Genomic DNA, 7,734 nt, shown 5'->3' with positions numbered 1-7,734 from the left:
ACTGTTGGGGAGGGGTGGCCAGGTCCCAAGAGACTCCAGCTGTTTGGGGTTGTATTCTTCACCCTCGGTGTTTTTAGCTTCTCTGCTGGGCTGCTGACTTGCTGCCAGAGCAAAGTATCTAATCCTGGAGCAAAGTATCTAATTCTGTAGCAAAGCTCTCCCCGCAGAGACAGCTGCGATCACGCCCCACCCCCTCTCCACTCTGCTCGGCTCTGAGCCACCTTCCGTGCTCTCGCTGCCGCTGCTGCCCGCAGCTTGCTTCCAATCTAATAACCGTCCCCGCACTCGCGCAAAAACAGACCTTTCTTGACGAGTCTCAAGAATGGTTTCTCTTGGTAACTAACAGTCAAGCATTAATTCAGAGGCATGAAATGAAATGGATAGTGAGAGAAAAACGCGGAGGTTACACAGTTGTGTGCCTCCTCTCCGCCATCTTGGCTGGAAGTCCAATAAAAATGATTAAAATTATAGACCAAACTCGGATTTTTTTTTTTTTACAAGATCAGCTGATTTATTAAAGGCAATCAGCTTCATCCAGGTTTGGGTGGGGTTTTTCACTCTAGGTACTCCTTTTGACAACCCATCAAATTCTATTTGTAACCATGTCCTAAAAGCTAATAATGCCTCTATTGAGGTTCATCTAAAGCTCCCTACCCTCTCTAGCTAAGCCCGGGTGCTGGTGTTAAGCAGAATTTTCTGCAAAAATACTTAAAAGGCCATGGTCCAACTATTGAAACTATTGGACAAGATGAGATGGACAGGTTCCAGCCTCTCTCTCAAGTCTCCAGACCAGAGAACCTGCCCAGAAAGCCTGCTACTTGCTCTTAGCTCTTTCTGACACCTGAGGCTAAAGGTTCTCTTCAGAGCTAATCCACCTGAGACAGAGCAGCTCTGAATTTCCAAAGGGAGGGCATGATTTCCTGTGTTTCCGATAGACTTGGGCAGTAGAGACTCTAAGGTGCTGTTCCCTTGTTCTTGTTCAAAGAGCAGCCCAGTCTGGGAGCCCAGACTCTCCAGGACTTTCTGGAAGCAATGGTGATAGAGGTTTTCACAGAGTTGAGCCCCACAGAGCTGGTGTCAGTAAGGTTGCAGAAAACAGGCTGGAGAACTTCAGGAACAATTCATCCAGATCCAGGTCTTCTAGCAATTCCTTCTCTTGATCTCAAGCCTTTGCCAGCTGTCCATCATCCCCAACATAGAGTTGTAGAAGCAGCCTTTGTTAGCTACATGATAGTCAAAGTGACTCACATCCCAGTTCAGCTCATGACCCTAAGCCCTGTAAAGGCACGATGGCAGAATGGAAGGCTTGGCAGTGCATGGGAAAAAAGACCCACCAGCCAACAATTGTATGCATCCAGCATTGGTTCAAGAAGTGAAGATCAGCCTCAGAAACATGCTCTTTCTGGGTACTTCTTGGAGAACCAGTCCAGCAGGTGAAAAGCTGAGGAGGACACCATCTGCACACTAAGCCAGGGTCCTTGGGAGCCAAGGTAGTGATGTTGCAGCTCTTTACTGAAGGGAATGGCATGGGGCATGTGCTGGGCTTGCTGTGGTACATAGGGAAGCATCAGAGTCAATGCCACCACAGTGTTCTGTGGCTCCAGAGCCATCTTGGCTAAGGCTTCCAGGAAGTGGGGTACCAAGTGGTGACTAGTTGCTACCAGCAGCAAAAGCATGATAAAGCAAAGCGCCTAGGGCACTGACAGGATTTCTACCTGGCTCAGGTGCCTCCAGAGCTGTACTGATGGGCCAGGTGCCTCCTTATCCCACTGGGGAGGGTGCTTCCAACTCTTAGTCTAGCTTGTACTCCACATGTTGGGTAGGGTCAAAGTGGTCGTAACTATTGAGCAGCTCTTGCTTGCTAAGCTGAAGAGCCTGGTGATAATGCCAATTTAGTTCTTCCAGGGCAGCCCATAGCACATTGTCCATAATCTCAGCTGGCTCCCCGCAGAGACCAACTAAGAGACCTGTCTGTACAGAATAGGCCTAAGATGCATAAAGGCCAGGATGTAGGCCTCTTGTTCCCCACTCTTAGAGAGATGCCTTGTGTTCTGGAGCTCCAACTGAGTGAGCAGCAAAAATTTTAATAAAATATTAGCAAAGAGATTACAACAACTCATCAGCAAGATAATACACCAAGTGGGGTTTATACCAGGAATGAAGGGCTGATTTAATATTATGAAAATTATCACCACAATTGACCAGATCAATAACAAAATCCACAAAAAATCATATGATAATGTCAATAGATGCAGAAAAAGCTTTTTAACAAAATGCAGCACTCATTCCTAACAAAAACAGTGGAGAGTGAATGTGGAGCCAAGATGACAGAGAGCAGATATGATTTTCTGTGACCTCCTCTGACATTCTCTCAAACCAACCTTAACCAAGATTAAGCCTTTAAACTGGTGTTGGAGTGACAGAACCCACAAGTATCTGGAATACATTTCCAGAAGAAGATATCTTAAAAGAACTGAAGAGGAGGCCTATTTCAAATGAATAGTGGGACAATCTGCCGAGCCCAGACCACAGCACAAGGAGCCCAGGGCAAGAAGCTGTGGTGGGAGTCAAAGCTTTGCAGTTTTCACACATCAGAAAATCTTCTGTGAGGCTCTTAGACTACTCTGTCCTAGATGCAAGCAGGTGGTTATCAGATTTGCTGTAAAATCCCCAAAATATAACAAAAGGCATATTGTAAGCCTCTGAACTCCAGGAAGAACTCAGCACCTGGCCATGATTACCCAGTCCTGGGAGTCAGTCAGAAACACCTGCCCCAAGGCAAACTAATGCAGCTGTAGCTCCTTTGCCTTAAGAGAAGATCTCAACCCTTAAAAAATGAACAAAAAAGCAAAAATAATTCTGACCATAGACAACTTTTATGGAAAGAACAGACTTCAAACCTTGAGGTTTCTAAAGATGAAGTTCTAAAAGGATATATGAGCTAATCCCTATTTCACAAGGCTTTCTTGGAAGATTTCAAAATAATTTTCAAAGAGAGTTAGAAGAAAAATGGGAAAAGGAAATGAGGTCTTTGCAAGTGGTATGGAAGAGGAAATTCAGAAATTATCTGAAGAAAACTCCTTAAAAATTTGATGAAATGTGAAAAGCATATAACTCTCTATAAAATAGATTTGATGAAATGGAAAAAGCATATAACTTCTTACAAAAGAGATGAAAAAGGTACCAATTAATTGAAAAACATAATTTGTTTAATGGGAACAAAATAAATGAACAAAACAATTCAATTGGCCAAATACAAAATGAGTTAAAAAGTTAACTGAAGAAAATAATACCCTACAAATTAGGACTGAATGAATTAAAGCGAATGATTTAATAAAACTTCAAGAATCAGTCAAACCAAAAAGAAATGAAAAAAAATAGAAGAAATTATGAAATACCTCCTAGGAAAAACAACTGACCTGGAAAATAGATCTAGGACAGGCAATCTAAGGATTATTGGACTTCCTGAAAGCCAGGATGAAAAAAAAAAAAAAAAAGAACCTAAACATTATCTTACAGGAAATCAGAAAGGAAAACTGCCCTGATGTCCGAGAATCAGAAGGTAAAATATCTATTGAAAGAATTCACTGATCACTTTCTAAAATGACAAAATGAAAACTCCTAGGAATACTGTGGTTAAATTCTAGAACTATTGGACCAAGGAGAAAATATTGAAAGCAGCCAGAAAGAAACAATTTAAATACTGAGGAGCCACAATTAGAATTACCTAGGATATAGCAGCTTTTACCTTAAAGGATAGAAAACTCTGGACTCTGATATTCCAAAAATTAAAAGAAGTTGGACTACAGCCAAGAATAAGCTATTCAGCTAAAATGAGCATTATCTTTCAGGGAAGAAGATAGACTTTGAATGATACTGGTGAATTATATCTATTGCTGATGAAATGACCAGAGCTGAACAAAAAATTTGATCTCCAAACATAGAACTCAAAAAAAGGCATAAAAAAGGTAAACAGAAAAGAAATCTTGAGAACTATATTTCTGTTATGGGTATACTTAGAGAGTATGGGTATAATTTCATTTTATCATGATAATATGAAAAAGAAACTAGAAGTGAAAAGGGGATTGTACTGGAAAAAAAGAGAAAAGAGGTAAAATAAGGGCAATTGTCTCATGAAGAGGAAAAGAAGACCTATTATAATTGAAGAAAAGAAGGGAGGGGAACAAGCATTGTGTGAATCTTATTCTCATAAGATTTGGCTCTGAGAGAATATGATATGTATTTGGTTGAACAGAGAAACTTGTCTCACCTTATTAAAAAGTGGGAGGAGAAAGAGGAAAAGAAAAAAAAGGCTAATAGAAGGGAAAGCAGAGTAGTAGGAGAAAAGAGCAAGAAAGGGGAAGAAGCTCTTAAAGGGGGGGGCTATTTGAGGGAGGTGGTAATCAGAAGCAAAATACTAGGGAGAATGTATGGGAGAAAGGAAAGAGAAAAGCATAACTTAGGGTAAAAAAGATGGCAGGAAATACAAAATTAGTTATTTTAACAGCAAATGTGAATGGGATGACCTCTCCCATAAAATGGAACTGGATATCAGGCTGGATTAAAAGCCAGAATTTTACAACATGTTGCTTATAATAAACACATTTAAAGCAGAGTGATACATACATGGTGAAGGTAAAGGACTGGAGCAGAATGTATGATGTAAAGTAAAAAAAAAGTTATGGTAATGATGCTGATATAGATCAAGTAAAAGCAAAAATAAATCTAATTAAAAGAGTTAAGAAAGGAAACTATATCTTGCTATAAATAATGAAGCAATATCAATACTAAACACAAGTGGTATAGCATCTAAATCCCTAGAGGACAAGTTAAGAGAGATGCAAGAAGAATTAGATAGCAAAATTTTACAAGTGGGGCATCTCAGCTTGCTCTCTCAGAACTGATAAACTGAACCACAAAATAAATAAGAAAGAAGGTAAGGAGGGAAAAGTTAGAAAAGTTAGGTATGCTAAATGTTTTGAGATAATTGAATGGAGACAGAAAGGAGGTTACTTTTTTTGGTCATTCATGGAATTTATACAGAAATTGACCCTGCATTAGGGCATAAAAACCTCAAAATCAAATACAGAAAGGCAGGAATAGTAAATGCATTTTTTTCAGTTCATGATGCAATAAAAACCACATGCAATAAAAGGCCAGGGGACAATAGACCAAAAATTAACTGGTAAACTAGATGTAATCCATAAGAATGAATTGGTAAAACAACAAGTCATAGACACAATAACTTCATCCAAGAGAATAATAATAATGAGACAACATACCAAAATTTGTGGAATGCAGCCAAAGTGCTTAGTAGGGGAAATTATATATCTCTAATTGCTTACTTGCATAAAATAGAGAAAGAGAAGAACCGTGAAATGAGCTTACAAGTAAAAAACAAGGAAAAAAAAAGCTAGGAAAAAAAAAAAAACAAATTAAAAACCTTCAATGAAATACCAAATTTGAAATTCTGAAAATAAGAGGATATTAATAAAATTGAAAATAAGATGACTATTAAATTAATGAACAAAACTAAGAGTTGGTTTTATGAAAAATAGATTAACCTTTAGTTAAATTAATTAGAAAAAGAAAAAAAAATCAAAATCATCTCAAAAATGAAAAGAGACAACTTTCCACCAATGAAGAAGAATTAGAGCAATAATTAGAAGTTATTTAGCTATATGTCAAAAAATTGATAATCTAAGTGAAATGGAGAAATACCTACAAAAATATAGATTGCTCAGATTGACAGAAGAGGAAATTATTTAAATAGTTCCATTTTAGAAAAAGAAATAGAACAACAAACAAACAAATCAGATGCAAAAGAAAAAAAATTTCCAGGTCCAGATGGATTTACATGTGAATTCTACCAAATATTTAAAGAACAAGTAATTTCAACACTATGCAACTATTTTTAAAAATAAGAAAATAAGGACTTCTACCAAATTCCTTTTATGACACAGATATGGTGCTGATACCTAAACCAGTTAGGGTAAAAACAGAGGAAAAAAATTATAGATCAATTTTTCTAATGAATTTTGATTCAAAAATCTTAAATAAAATATTAGCAAAGAGATTACAGAAAGTCATGCACAGGATTATACACTATGACAAAATAGGACTTATGCTTGGAATATAGGGCTGGTTCAATAGTAGGAAAACTATTAGCATAATTTACTATGTCAATAATCAAACTAATAAAAATCATGCGATTACCTCAACAGATGCAGAAAAAGCATTTTATAAAATCCAACACCCATTCCTATTAAAAACACTAGAGTGTATGGGAATAAACGAACTTTAATAGCATCTATTTAAAACCATCAGCAAGCATCATATGTAATGGGGACAAACTAGAATAATTCCCAATAAGATTAGGAGGGAAACAAGGTTGCCCACTATCTCCATTACTATTTATTATTGTATTAAAAATGTTAGCTTTGACTTCCGGTTAAGATGGCGGAGAGGAGGCACACGGCTGTGTAGCTCCACGTTTTTCTCTCACTACCAATTTCATTACAAGCCTCTGAATTGATGCTTGACTGAAAAAAAAACCCCACAAATAGTTACCAAGAGAAGCCGTCCTTGAGATTCACCAAGAAAGGTCTGTTTTTGCGCCAGGGCTGGGACAGTTTTGGATCGGGCGCAGGGTGCGGGCAGGCAGCTGAGAGCATGGAAGGCGGCTCACAGCTGAGCAGACTGGAGAGGGGCTGGGGTGTGATCGCAGCCATCTCTGCGGAGAGAGCTTTGCTACAGGTTTGGATACTTTGCTCCAGCAGCAAGCCAGCAGCCCAGCAGAGAAGCTAAAAACATGGGGGTGAAGAATACAACCCCAAACAGCTGGAGTCTCTCGGGACCTGGCCACCCCCCCCCCCCCCAAACACACACACAATGACTCAGCATGCTCTGGGATCTCAGAGCGCAGGAGCAGCACAGTAGGGCTAGTGTCTCGGTGCTACCTCCCCTCCCCCCCCCTTCCCCCGCAGTCTGTAGAGGAAGCTCGGTAATGCCACCCAGCTGCTCCCCCCAAAAAACAGACTCCAAATTAGGGGTGGTTTCTTTTTCTTTTTTTTGCTAGTTTGTCTTTAATTCTTTGACATAATGAGCAAAAAACTGAAGAGGACTTTAACCCTTGACAACTTCTATACAGAAAGAGAGCAGACTCCAAATCCTGAGGAGACTAAAAACAGACAGTCTCCAGGTGAATCCCCAAAGGAGGAGATCATCTGTTCCTCAGCACAGATGAAATTCATAGAAGTAATTAAAAAGGCTCTCACAAGGGAGCTAGAAGAAAAATGGGAAAAGGAGAGGGAGGCTTGGCAAGAGAGTCTGGAGAAGTCATCCCACTCAGTTAAAGAGAGACTGGATAAAGAAATAAAATCCTTGAAAAATAGGATTAGTGAACTGGAAACAGAAAATAGTTCTCTAAAAAACAAAATTGGCGAAATGGAAAAAAATTCCACAGAACAAAAGAACTCAATGGGACAATTAGAAAAAAGATTTTTAAAAGAGTGAGTGAAGAAAATACTTCATTAAAAATCAGAATCGAACAATTGGAATTGAATGACTCGAGGAGACAAGAAGAATCAGTCAAGCAAATCCAAAAAAATCAAACAATGGAAAAGAATGTGAAATATCTTCTGGGGAAGACAACAGAACTGGAAAACAGATCCAGGAGAGACAATCTGAGAATCATTGGACTCTCAGAAAAGCATGATGAAAAAAAGAGCCTGG

General features: G+C 38.9%; 1 pseudogene; it reads right to left on the bottom strand.

The window, feature by feature from the left end:
- Positions 1-708: 708 nt before the first annotated feature.
- Positions 709-2,447, bottom strand: LOC127541443 (chondroitin sulfate synthase 2-like; annotated as a pseudogene).
- Positions 2,448-7,734: the final 5,287 nt, after the last annotated feature.

Source organism: Antechinus flavipes, chromosome 6 (assembly GCF_016432865.1).
Source record: "Antechinus flavipes isolate AdamAnt ecotype Samford, QLD, Australia chromosome 6, AdamAnt_v2, whole genome shotgun sequence".
Lineage (NCBI taxonomy): Eukaryota > Metazoa > Chordata > Mammalia > Dasyuromorphia > Dasyuridae > Antechinus > Antechinus flavipes.
Note: the sequence above shows the minus strand (reverse complement) of the source record. Positions and strands in the feature narration are given on the sequence as shown.